The sequence below is a fragment of the Schistocerca cancellata genome, chromosome 6, assembly GCF_023864275.1.
Source record: "Schistocerca cancellata isolate TAMUIC-IGC-003103 chromosome 6, iqSchCanc2.1, whole genome shotgun sequence".
Lineage (NCBI taxonomy): Eukaryota > Metazoa > Arthropoda > Insecta > Orthoptera > Acrididae > Schistocerca > Schistocerca cancellata.
Window position 1 is genome coordinate 67,855,265 of NC_064631.1, and position 14,657 is coordinate 67,869,921.

The window sequence follows — 14,657 nt, forward strand, 5'->3', positions numbered from 1 at the left end:
AGTGAAGTTGAGTTTTGTATATGCTCTAGTTACCTCAAGACTGTTGGTACTGTATGTGATATTTGTGAGATAAGTTACATACTAATCTATTTTCTTCACAGGAAATGCATGAAGAAAGCAAAGGGAGATGTTTGTTCTGTTATTTCATGTTGGGATTTTAAACTAGGGAAGATTTAGTTAGTTAGGTCTTTGTCTAGATAATAAAGACGAAATCATACGTGTGCTTAGAGATAAGGTTGAATTGGTTATTGTCTTGTGGGTGAATAAGTCCTAGATTTAATCAGTGTGTGAAGTATTTTTCTTGGTTAAGCACGATTTCATGGTGAGTAAAGATTTAGTTTGGCTCCAGTAGACCTCGTGGTCGGGATTTGGGCAGACAAGGTGAAGGCTGCCTGTTTTCATCTCATTAGTTCAAGCTGGAATGCATAGTACTACGTAGAAATAATTGCATGTGAAATAATTGTCGGGCAGACGAACAGATATTGTAGTAGTAACTGAGTCATTACCTCTGGCGGACCATGTGGTCTTAGCCACACGGTCAGTGGAAACGAAGGTTGCTTACACCTCCTTCAGTTGTTCTTTTCGTGTGTGGTTATAAGTTTCACAGCTCGCGAGTGACTTCTTGCTAACTCCCAGGAACGGACACATGGTGAGTAAATGCCATTGCTCTCACAGGCACTAGGCAATACGAAGCGCCGTTACTGCGGCATGCAAAGAATGATAGTGGGAAGTTCGCGAGATTGGTACATTTGAGAAAAAAATTGTGTGATCATTATTGAGTCAGTTTTATGACTCACAGCGTGTGAAAGGATTTGTTTAATTGTGAGAAAGAATTTTTGTTGAAACGCTAACGTTGATCATTGGAAGCAGATTGTTGCTCTGTGGTTGCGACTTACTTTGTTTTATTAATAGTTTTGAGCTTGGAAGAAATGTCAATACATGATTCAGAATGTGTTTGAGGGTAAAGGGGAGAGTCAACAACACTAATCACTTAAGAATGTGGGCACGTCCTGAGCACCATTTCCTTGTACAGTCACGATATATATATGAGACCACTTAGATTGTTTCTGAAAGATTCCGGTAACAATCTATGATGAAATTGTTAAACTAACTTTTAGCGACAGTTCCATGTGCTACATTAAATTAGTTTTCTGACACATTCTTTTCATACAACATGTGCACAGTTTTGAAGCCTCGAATAAATAGTCATGATGTTCAAAATAAAATGAGATTGATGTCCATATTGTCTATCCAGTGGCCACAACAGACCCTTTCACGCCATTTTGTCCCACCATTCCTGCAATTTATCACAATCCTAGACTTCAGTTAGCAGCAAATGAAATTTTTGAATACATAAGTGGGATGTGGACGACCAGTAGACCGTATTTATTGAGTGGGTTGTAAAGTGTCAGGCAAATCCAACACCTTCCATGAAAACCCTGACATGATAAGCAAATCTAGTAGTATGTCACATAGCTCCGAACAAATCGTGACATTAAATTAACCAAAGTAATACGAGTAACGAGTGAGCAAATGGAATACCACACACTAACACAAGAATGCCTAAATGCATGTCATACCATCCCACCGTGAAACAGATGCAGTTCCGAGGGGAGAAACGAGAACAGAAGCCGAGAGCAGAACCGTGTTAAGCTCGAAGGCCCTACGATAAGGGACTGACTGGACACCCACGTCGCCAGCTAACCACTAGGACCACCCCCCAGCCGCAAGTTTTAGCGTGAGACTTTTCCGCGTCTCTCTTACGTTAGGACCGTCCCCCAGTCCATGTTAAAAGATAGAGCCCTCCAGAAGAACCGTATAGATCTTACGATAACACTAAAGGACCACACCAGCTGCAAGTTTTAGCGTGAGACTTTTTCGCGTCTCTGTTACGTTGCAAACTTTGAAAACATTGCCCCACCACGAAAAGTATAACGTTTCTCATTGGACAGACAGAATTTTTGTAGGTGGAGCTTAATGTTAACATTGAGACCCTGATTGGTCAGATGAAAACACAGCCAGATAGTTTTTTTAAACCAACTTCGGTAAATTGTAGTAAGGAGAAGTTAGGGGAGAGTTGCTTCCGAGACAGCGAGGTGAGTGGAACTGTGCTGTCCGCCTCCCCCTGACGAACACCGACAAGGTAATGAAAGCACGCGATGCCGCATAACAGTGCATAAAGCTTCACTCAGAACTGCAGAAGTCTCATCTGTCACACCGTCTTTTTGCGTAATAGTAGTGTCGATCGTCAGTTAAAGCTCATGGTGTTCACATTTGCCACTTGAAGTAAAAATCTGAAACGCGATGGTTTTTTCTGTTATATAGTTATTGGGAAGTCACATCAGCCACTGTAATTTACGACAAGTTAGATAAGTAATTACAGATAATTGAGGGTCACTGTAGACCATTTTGATAGTTTCTCTCTCTCTTGTGAACTTAATTTAAACATAGATTATAGATGTGATATGGCATAGGTCATCCTTTGATCCATTGTAGAACTTGGAAACCCATTCAGTGAATATTCGTTCACATTTTTGTTGAACGCAGTTGGTTTTTATCATCCTGTATTAAAACATTTCCCTTTAACAATAGTGCAATTTATAAACAATGTTTTGTGAGTAGAATATAATTTCCAATGGTAAACTTACTGCTTTTTCGACGTTATTTTACCAGCTAACTAAAAATAGGAAAGCCTTGAACCCCTTCCATTAAATTCAGTTACTATTAAGATTCTTTTACAGGGAATGCAGTGGAGCTGACGCTGAAATCATTCAGTATTTGCTTATATCATCGCTAGTCTCACTGAACTCTTCTGAACTCTACATGTCATGTGTGGTCTGGCGTCTCCTTACCAGCAACAGGTCTCAGGTTCAAACTAGTCAATTGCCTAAAAACACGCTCAGAGCGTCGTTGCGCGAAGGTGGTAGGGAGACATGATATAGAACAAACAGACACCACGCAGAATGTTAGAGGGTCACTGAGCGTTGCATCATTTGTTTTCCTAGTTAGCGTCATCCGTCGTATGCCCACCATAAGTAACTGGGATTGTATAGTCAGAAAGGGCTGGTTCAAATGGTTAAATGGCTCTGAGCACTATGCGACTTAACTTCTGAGGTCATCAGGCGCCTAGAACTTAGAACTAATTAAACCTAACTAACCTAAGGACATCACACACATCCATGCCCGAGGCACGATTCGAACCTGCGACCGTAGCGGTCACGCGGTTCCAGAGTGAAACGTCTTTAACCGCACGCCCACACCGGACGGCTAGGGCTGGTTCTTTTCCGCTTAAACGACAGCAATTTGATGGAAGCGAATCACTTAACGGTCCTCGATAGCGTTCACTATCCACATCTCGTATCTAAGAGATATGCTCTTAGATACATTAGAGTGAGAGACTACATGCTCAGGTAGGAAATTACACAGCGGGTAAACTGATCATAAGTACTGCAAGCGAGTAATGATATACAGGGCGATTCAAAAAGAATACCACAACTTTAAAAATGTGTATTTAATGAACGAAACATAATGTAACCTTCTGTTATACATCATTACAAGGAGTATTTAAAAAGGTTTTTTTTCACTCGAAAACAAGTTCAGAGATGTTCAATATGGCCCCCTCCAGACAGTCGAGCAATATCAACCCGATACTCCAACTCGTTCCACACTCTCTGTAGCGTATCAGGCGTAACAGTTTGGATAGCTGCTGTTATTTCTCGTTTCAAATCGTCAATGGTGGCTGGGAGAGGTGGCCAAAACACCATATCCTTAACATACCCCCATAAGAAAAAATCGCAGGGGGTAAGATCAGGGCTTCTTGGAGGCCAGTGATGAAGTGCTCTGTCACGGGCTGCCTGACGGCCGATCCATCGCCTTGGGTAGTTGACGTTCAGGTTTCATAACTAACCTTTTTCGTAGGACTCTCCATACAGTTGATTGTGGAATTTGCAGCTCTCTGCTAGCTCTGCGAGTCGATTTTCCTGGGCTGCGAACAAATGCTTGCTGGATGCGTGCTACATTTTCATCACTCGTTCTCGGCCGTCCAGAACTTTTCCCTTTGCACAAACACCCATTCTCTGTAAACTGTTTATACCAACGTTTAATACACCACCTATCAGGAGGTTTAACACCATACTTCGTTCGAAATGCCAGCTGAACAACTGTCGTCGATTCACTTCTGCCGTACTCAATAACACAAAAAGCTTTCTGTTGAGCGGTCGCCATCTTAGCATCAACTGACGCTGACGCCTAGTCAACAGCGCCTCAGGCGAACAAATGTACAACTAAATGAAACTTTATAGCTCCCTTAATTCGCCGACAGATAGTGCTTAGCTCTGCCTTTTGTCGTTGCAGAGTTTTAAATTCCTAAAGTTGTGGTATTCTTTTTGAATCACCCTGTATTTCCACCGCAATAAGAAGAATGGTCTCCCCACAGGACATACAAAAGAAGATTGTGTGCGGATGCTACCATAGGTTTGTTTTGTGGTAGTTTTAACGGTTCGCTTATAACGACTGTTAGTATGGTAGTTTTATTCCCCTTGTAGCGGTTCCTCTTACCTCACCACGTAACTTACTAATTAGTATGAGGTATGGAATGCTCCTATATTAGTGCGTCAGACCGGCTAACAGCGCTAACTGTTCCTTGTGAACTGTTGCGTATGGAGGGCTGGGACTAGCTCACAGTAAAAAGGTCAATTGAGTTTCCTTCTTTCCTGGCTTCATACAAGGGGATGTTTGCTTACATCGTGTCTTCTAAAGTTGTATCAGCGTTTCCATTGGTCTTCCCCTACGCCGGCTGCAACGAAACTCTAGTCATAATTGACGACACTTCGCTTTTTATTGCTTTCAGCTTTAAAATCAGGCAAATGAATTACTGTTGCACTAAATCACTTGAGAGTCAGTTTAAAAACAATTACATCAAAGGTAGCAGATTCTAATTATCACTTATCGAACACCATAGAGGTTCGTAGAAATACCTCCATACGATGTTGGTGTCGGCACTACACAGTACGCAAAAGGTTCCTGAGGCTGATTGAAATTTTTACTTAATCTGAATAACATAAAACAATCACTCGTATCAACGACATGTTACTCGAATTCAAACTCCAGAACGACTGCAATCGTAAGGGAACGCTTATAACTGGTTAGTTCAGTCCGCTAAAGATTTAAGAAGTGAAATCTTTAACTGAGCTTTTAGTGTGAATTTAGAGTTAATGAAATCATAATTAAAAATCCGTCACAGTAGTTGATATCGTGAGAGCATAGGTGGAACTGTGTACTAACATTTAAATGTTGTTGTTGTGGTCTTCAGTCCTGAGACTGGTTTGATGCAGCTCTCCATGCTACACTACCTCTGCAAGCTCCTTCATCTCCCAGTACGTGCTGCAGCCTACATCCTTCTGAATTTGCTTAGTGTATTCATCTCTTGGTCTCCCTCTACGATTTTTACCCTCCACGCTGCCCTCCAATACTAAATTGATGATCCCTTGATGCCTCGGAACATGTACTACCAACCGATCCCTTCTTCTAGTCATGTTGTGCCACAAACTCCTCTTCTCACGAATTCCATTCAATACCTCCTCATTAGCTATGTGATCTACCCATCTAATCCTCAGCATTTTTCTGTAACACCACATTTCGAAAACTTCTATTCTCTTCTTGTCCAAACTACTTATCGTCCTTGTTTCACTTCCATACATGGCTACACTCCACACAAATACTTTCAGAAACGACTTCCTGACACTTAAATCTGTATTCGATGTTGACAAATTTCTCTTCTTCAGAAACGCTTTCCTTCCCATTGCCAGTCTACATCTTATATATCCTCTCTACTTCGAGGGCTCGGGGTTCAAATGGCTCTGAGCACTATGGGACTTAACATCTGCGGTCATCAGTCCCTTAGAACTTAGAACTACTTAAACCTAACTAACCTAAGGACATCACACACATCCATGCCCGAGGCAGGATTCGAACCTGCGACCGTACCAGTCCCGCGGTTCCGGACTGAGCGCCTAGAACCGCTAGACCACCGCGGCCGGCCTCTCTACTTCGACCATCATCAGTTATTTTGCTCCCCAAATAGCAAAACTCCTTTACCAATTTAAGTGTCTCATTTCCTAATCTAATTCCCTCAGCATCACGCGATTTAATTCGACTACATTCCATTATCCATTTAAATATAAAATGTAAATAATCAAAATTCAGCACTTGACGCTAAGCCAAGTGGTGAATCATCGGTCTTTTTCATCCGCTCCAGCATGACAATGCTTCTGCCCACACCCTTCATGACCATCTGCTACCTTGTGGGAAGGTAGTTCGACCCGTCTTGACTGCTTGCTAAGTTACATCAGCCTGTGCTGCGAGAGAGAGAAAAACCTGGCCAAGGTTTTGTGAGTGGCACAGCGAAGCGGTAGCGACGGATTGCCGGTAGGACACTGCTGCTACGAAGAAAAAAGGAAATTACATTATGCACTGGCTGTCGTTGCGGCGTAATACTGACTCACTGAGGTGTTTCTGTTACATTGCGCCTAGCTTTTATTACCGTTAGCGCTGCATTTCGGTTTAAGTGAAACACTTAACGAGAGACAGGGAAATACGAAGCGAACTGCATGTATTAGTTTCTTGAAAATTGTACGAGAAGTGCATTGCAGCATTTACCTTCATTCTCATCGGTAATTTCAAGATGTCTTAGTAAAATTATTGTTGTATAACTTCTGATTCCAAGTGACACACTGAACAGTTTTATTTCAACGTCGAAAAATAGTAACGAGAAGAGAATGCTAGTTATCGTTGAGACATTACAAATATTCTGAGAACTTCTACTGCAGAGTGTGTGCAGGGAAGAACCGTAGCTACAAAGCAGTCAGATCAAAACATAGTGCTAAAATTGACACTTCGATATAATAAAATCGTTTCACGTGAGTCAGTAGATATAGTATACTTTGACTCGAATACTCTTTCAAATTCTGAAGGTGGCAGATGTAAAATACAGAGAGCGAAAGGCTATTTACAATTTGTACACAAACTAGATGGCAGTTATAAGAGTCGAAAGGCATGAAAGGGAGGCAGTGGTTGAGAAGGGAGTGAGACATGGTTGTAGCCTATCCCCGATGTAATTCAATCTGTATATTGAGCAAGCAGTAAAGGAAGCAAAAGAAAAATTCGGAGTACGAAATAAAATCCATGAAGAAGAAATAAAAACTTTGAGGTTCGCCGATGACATTGTAATTCTGTCACAGACAGCAAAGGACCTGTAAGAGCAGCTGAACGGAATGGACAGTGTCTTGAAAGGAGGATATAAGATGAACATCAACAAAAGCAAAACGATAATAATGGAATGGGGTCAAATTAAATCGCGTGATGCTGAGGGAATCGGATTAAGAAATGAGACACTTAAAGTAGTAAAGGTGTTTTGCTATTTGGGGAGCAAAATAACTGATGACGGTCGAAGTAGAGACGATATAAAATACAGACTGGCAATGGAAAGGAAAGCGTTTCTGAAGAAGAGAAATTTGTTAACATCGAGTATATATTTAAGTGCCAGAAAGTCGTTTCTGAAAGTATTTGTATGGAATGTAGCCATGCATGGAAGTGAAACGTGGACGATAAATAGTTTAAAGAAGAAAATAAATGTGGTGCTACAGAAGAATGCTGAAGATTAGATGGGTAGATCACATAACTAATGAGGAGGTATTGAATAGAACTGGGGAGAAGAGAAATTTGTGCCACAACTTGACTAGAAGAAGGGATCGCTTGGTAGGACATATTCTGAGGCATCAAGGGCTCACCAATTTAGAATTGAAGGGCAGCGTGGAGGGTAAAAATCGAAGAGGGAGACCAAGAGATCAATACACTAAGCAGATTCAGAAGGATGTAGGTTGCAGTAGGTACTGGGAGATGAAGAACCTTGCACAGGACAGAGTAGCATGGAGAGCTGCATCAAACCAGTCTCTGGACTGAAGACCACAAAAACAACAACAAGAAAAAAAAGACGCACCATGAAGGAATTATCCGAATTGTACAGAGATCGGTAGATACGATCTGCATGTACAAACAAACAAATGATTGCAATTTCAGAAAAACTGGATCATTTATTCAACAGAAGGAGCTACACAAAAATTTAACAATTCAAGTCAATAACCCTTTGCTCCACATTTGGTCCTTATACAACCAGTTATTCGGCTTGTCATTAATTGATAGAGTTGTTGGATACCCTCCTTATGGACAACGCGCCAAATTATACCCATTTGTAGCGTTAGGTTGTTAAATTCCACTTCCGGTTCGAGGGCCCTTCCCATAACGCTACAGACGTTTTCGACCTTGCTGGCCAAAGTAGGGTTTGAAAAGCACGAAGACAAGCAGGACAAACTCTCGCCATCTGCGGGAGGGCATTATCTTGCTGAAACGTAAGTCCAGGGTCGCTTGTCATTAACGGCAATGGAACTGGGCGTAGGGTATCATCGACATACTGCTGTGCTGGTAAGGGTGCCGCCGATGACAACCGAAAGGGTCCTATTATAAAGGAAATCCCACTCTAAATAAAAAATGCTCCTCGCTGTCGTGCCGTATGGGGGGAAGTAATCTGGTTGTAATTCACTGCTGTCCAGAGCGTCTCGAGATACGTTTTCGATGGGTGCCATTTCTTTTCAAGGCAGGACCACTTTCACTGTTATTCGCGGCAACCTTAAGGCACAGCTGAACATCGGCGACATCCTGTGCCTGTCATGTTGCGCTTCATGGAGAGCCATCTTGGGTTTACATTTCATCAAGATAATGGCCGCCCGCACCTAGCGAGAGTTTCTACTGCTTTAGTTGTCATACCCTACAGGAAAATTACCGACACGGCCCTCCTACCAGATGGGTAGTTTAAGGACATAAAGGGCCAAATGGGAGTAATTTGGCTCTATATTCCTCAGGAGGACATCCAACAATTCTATCAGTTAATACCAAGCCGAATAATTGCTTGCATAAGGAATAAATGTGCTTTACTGATTTGTTTTGTTCAGTTTTTGTGAAGCTCTTTCTCTTGAATAAATCATCCAGTTTTTCTAAAGTTGACGGCCGGGGTGGCCGAGCGGCTCTAGGAGCTACAGTCTGGATCCGCGCGACCGCTACGGTCGCAGGTTCGAATCCTGCCTCGGGCATGGATGAGTGTGATGTCCTTAGGTTAGTTAGGTTTAAGTAGTTCTAAGTTCTAGGGGACTGATGACCTCAGAAGTTAAGTCCCATTGTGCTCACAGCCATTTTTTTTCTAAAGTTTTAATGATTTATTTACAAACTGCCTATTGGCTTCTGTTTCGGGTTCTTCGGCCGACGTTCATCTAATGATTTTACTGACGTTTCGCCAGCACGAGTGGCTGGCATTGTCAAAGCTTCACCCTCCATTGCCGGTGGAGCACTGGAGCAGAGCTTTTTTTTAAAAAGAGATGGGCCCCTCCACGCCCTCACCAACGTGGTGTCAAACCAAAAGTTCTACTGTCACCTCCGTAAACATGTTAGTTATCTAGTAGGTGGATCACAGGATGCTGGGCTGTGATGTTGTCCGTGCGTCTGGGTAAGGCTACGCATTAACACGGTCCATCAGGTGATAGATAGTGGACGAAACGCGAGTGAGGGTAGCGATTTGAAGAGCAGAGGGAAAAAAGTGCCATGGCTCGTGCCGTGGGAAAAAAAAACCTCTGCGACAGTGGGATGGGTAGTAAGAGCAGTAGTGGCTTACTAGCTGCGATAGTTCATGCAAGGTTGGATTTGTTAGTATAGGTATCATGCATCATTACCGTGGCAGGCGATGGCGATGTGTCCCAGTTGCTGCGGCTGCTACTTTCCTGGAACAATCAAGATCGTTATACAGTAGTGGGAGATCGGCCATAGATCATCTCACTGTGTGGGGGATGTGTGGAGCTTGTTTGCATGCAGTGTACGGTACGGCTTCCCTGTATGGTGCCAGTTATTCGGCAGTGTATTTCAGCTGGATATCCAGTAAATGCGTCTGATTAACAGGGGCTCGCCTGTGCCGTTATGTTTGCGTAAGCTTGGCCATAGATGTTATGTCCTTGCAAGTATGTCCTTTGGTCTTTTATGTTTCCATCTATGGTTGTGGTCGTAGTTCCCCAGATTCAGAATAAACGGGTTCTGCGAATGTCTGGAGTTTCTGTATAGTCTTGTGGTGAGTTTGTGGATTACCTCCGTGAGAGTCTCAAGTCGGTATTCCCGGTGAAGGTCCGCGATACTGGAGCAGAGCTCGCGGCCGCAGACTATATGTACCTGGCGCGCCGACGTCCGAGGGCTTCTCTGCGTCATTTCCGGTGCGGTTCTCTTCTTGCCACCTGCGACGGTCGTTCGCTGCAGTACGGGAAGCTATGATCCGTTTACCTTAAGGCTTTCCTCTTTCTTGTTGAAACTGTTCGCAGGTTTTTGTATTTCTACGGCTTCCCTGAACAAGCGCGTGTGATAGTGCTTCTCTACAGCCAGAACTTCCGTGTCGGCGAATTTTATTACGTGGTCGGTCTCACTCAGTCCGTGCTCTGCCACGGCCGATTTCTTCACCTGCCCCAACCTGCAATGTCGCTTATGTTCTTGGATCCTGGTGTTGATCGATCGTCCAGTCACTCCGACAAAAACTTTTCCGCATGTGCTTGGTATACGGTATATTCCTGACACTTTCTCCTTTGCCGATCTAAGACACTCTTTGATCTTCCTTGTCGGTTTGAAAATCGTCTTTACGCCATGTTTGCGCAATATACGGCCGATTTTGTTGTTTCTTTGTCTACGACAGCGCCACTCAGTGACTCTCTTGAGTACATCGGTTCCATTTTCCCGCAAGACATCACAAAGTTCTTCCATGCATGTCTCACCACGAGCTATTTCACATGGAATGGCGATTTCTACGAACAGCTGGAAGGCGTAGCCATGGGTAGTCCTCTTAGTCCAGTGATGGCCAACTTCTTCATGGAACAATTCGAAGTACAGGCACTGGACGGCTTGCAAACCTGTGATGCAGATACGTCGATTATACTTTCGTTGTGTGGAGCCACGGTGAAGAACCGCACGGTGACTTCCGAAGACACTTGAACAGCTTCCATGCCAACATAACATTTACCATGGAAGTAGAAAAGGACAAAAAACTGCCATTTCTAGATGTGCTGATCACAAGGGATGGCGAAAACCTGGGACACAGGGTGTATCGAAAACCGACACACACGGACCGATACCTGCACAAACTATCAAACCACCACCCGAGCCAGAAAAGAGGCATGATTAATACGCTCGTAGCGCGAGCAGAACGATTATGTGAGTCGCAGCACCTCAGACGCGGAATGCAACACCTGGAAAGTGTTCTTTTGAGCAATTGGTACTCCACAAATTAAATTATAAGTGTAACAGAGCCAAACACTCGACGAAGTACGGTACAGCACTCGTGGCTGCCCCATCGCGGTCGCGAAGTGGGGCCGATGCATTTTCAGATAAGTTTTTACAGTATGACTATAATTATGGATTTGTAGTTTTAGCTTGACGATGTCCACTATGTACAAACGGTACAATACAAGAAACACAATTATATGTAATGAATACGGAAGGACCTATACCAACATATGCAGGGTTCGGTGGTACGAGCAGTAATATCGACTTCACGCTAGCAAATAATGCGGCAATGGCATACGTAACAAACTGGACTGTACACGATTACATAACCAGTAGTGATCATAATGTCATAACATACACACTAACTCACACTCAGAACACAATGACCAAATCACACACCAGACACTTGCTGTTGCACAAAGCAGACTGTAACAAATTAACGGAAATTATCCAACGACACGATCTACAAAACATCAATGGAAGTATCGATTATAGAGCATACAAGTTAACACAGGTGATACAGCATGCACAAAACACATCAATACCGACAGCAAAGAACACAAATTGCTCACCAGTACCATGGACCAACGAACTTACGAGACTCAAACAAGACGCAAGGCGCAAACGAAAATTATATCAAAGGGCTATAGCAGATAGGGACCGACGAATAAGACTTGAAGCATATAGGCATGCACAAGACTTACACGGACAGACCCTATACAACACGCGTAGAAAACAATGGGAGCTATTTATAACAACCCAAACAGAGCAAAATATGTGGGGGGAACCATACAAAATACTGACAGAGAAGATAAAAACCCCACTAGTTCTGGGAACGCTAATGCAGGATGACGGCACGATGACGAGGGGATGGAGGAATACAGCGGAGTTTCTGCTGTATAAACTGCTCCCTGACGACGTTATCGATACAGACACACAATATCATGCAACACTAAGAGAAAACCTACACACACCATACAACACTGCAACTGTCACCTGTCCTTTTGCGCAAGAAGAGGTTGCGCTAGCAATCTCAGAGCTCAAAAACAAAAAAGCACCTGGACCAGATGGTATCCACTCGGAAACACTGAAAAAACTAGCACCGCAGATCACCCCGTTCCTAACAACGTCACTGAACGATGCCTTACGGCTGGGCGGGGTACCTACAGTATGGAAAACCTCCAAAGCAGTCATTATTAAGAAATCAGCGGACAGGGATCCTTCAGATCCAAAGACTTACAGGCCAATATGTCTTATAAACACCCTAGCAAAGATTCAGGAGAAGCTACTGTGTAAGCGCCTGCAAACACACAGAGCTCTCAGCGGTATGAGCCAACATCAGTTCGGCTTCAGATCTGGCAGATCAATAGATGATGCCATCAACCAGGCCCTGCACATAGTTAACACCACAAAACAGAAATACGCCATGGCAATAATGATTGACATTGCCGGAGCGTTTGATAATCTTTGGTGGCCAGCACTGTTTCAGAGGCTAAGACATCTGAAGGTACCGCAATCACTGTACAACAGTTTTCTGGACTACTGTAAAGACCGAGTAGTCGAATGGCAGATGGACAGCCGGAAAGTACTTAAAAGAATTACCAAAGGCTGTCCTCAAGGGTCGATCTGCGGCCCCATCTTCTGGGACATAACAATCGAACCCCTCCTACAACTTCTGGATGGGGATGACAGGTCAGACGGAATTGTCGCCTACGCAGATGACACTGCAAACAACAGAGCCCAGTTAGAAGAGAAAGCCAGTGGATTACTACAAACAATTACACATTGGTGTCACAACAACAAACTCAGGATAGCCGAAAACAAAACAACATACACCTTACTCAAAGGATCACTCCAAAGGAACCCTTCGGCTAAAATTGGGGACACAAACATCAAACGAGCACGCATTACGCGCTATCTTGGGGTACACATTGATGAAAAATTGAATTTCCACGAACACATAAGGCTAACAACAGACAAAGCAGCAAAAATACTACACAAACTGGTGAGGCTAAATTCAAAACAGTACAGACTACCTCTACTAGTCACACGTACATAACACTGTGCGCTCTTCGAATCAGTACTCAGCTTCGCAGCTAGCACGTGGGCACATATAGACTGAACGTGGTCACCAACAAAGCATCTGTCAGACGAGGGCAGAGAAGTGTCCTACTTAGGCTATCTGGAGCCTTCGGTACCACCTCAGCGGATGCACTGTGTGTGGTGCTCGGAATATGCCCCATAGACATCACGATCAAATATAGAGCTGCAAGGTACTGGTTAAAGGTGGGGAGACTAGATAAGGTACACACAATAACCGGTGTGCCCATAGAGACGATACGTCACCTTAAAAGTTGGCGTTTGGATACATGGCAAGGTGAGTGGGATGTAAGTGATAAGGGACGTAGACCGCACGACTTCCTCCCTGACACAAGGGAGCTGTTGAGAATGAGACTTATCGATCCCAGCCGCGGTATGGTACATTTCTTAACCGGACACGGACCTTATCCCACGCACTTAAACCGCGTGAGTCTGAGGCAGACACCTACATGCACATGCGGGGAAGAAGGTTCCCCAGAACACACTGTCTTTTTCTGCGGGCAATACGCGAACAATAGACATACACTACACTTAGATTACACAGATACAGACATAGATATATACACAGCAATAAGAGACGAAGAACAATGGGCACAATTAAACGCACTGACAAACAGTATTTCAAAAACAACACATGAAGAGTATATGCGGACACGACATCACAGACATGCCTATGTGCGGCGTAACAGAAATCTCCAGAGGATGGACAGCGATACCCACAGTGACAGCGAAAATAGTGACAATGAGGAGGAACAGGAGGAGGAAGCTGAGATGTGACAGTAAATAAGCAAATTGCTGGCAATCTAGCCAAGAAAACACCAAATGCTGTACATGGATGAGCACCTAATGTAGTTAATACATAGATTAGTAACAAATAGGATAAGAAACATTATTGTGTGTGTCTGTGTGACTGACGGTCAACGGCTCGATGAAACCATTCCGAGGTATTCACCGTCAGTCACACTCGGTGATGGTACTAACAAATCTCTCATCTATCCTATCTTCTTTTTATATTCTTCTTAAAAACAACAAAATTTTATTTATATTTCAACCTCAAATTATTGTTATTTTGAATCATTCTTTGTAAATGTAAAATAAAACAAAAGGAAAGAAAACTGTAAAAAGATGAAAAACGAAAATTGTAAGATGTACGACCTGTTTTAAACATCAGGTAACAGGTCTATAATTTGGCAATA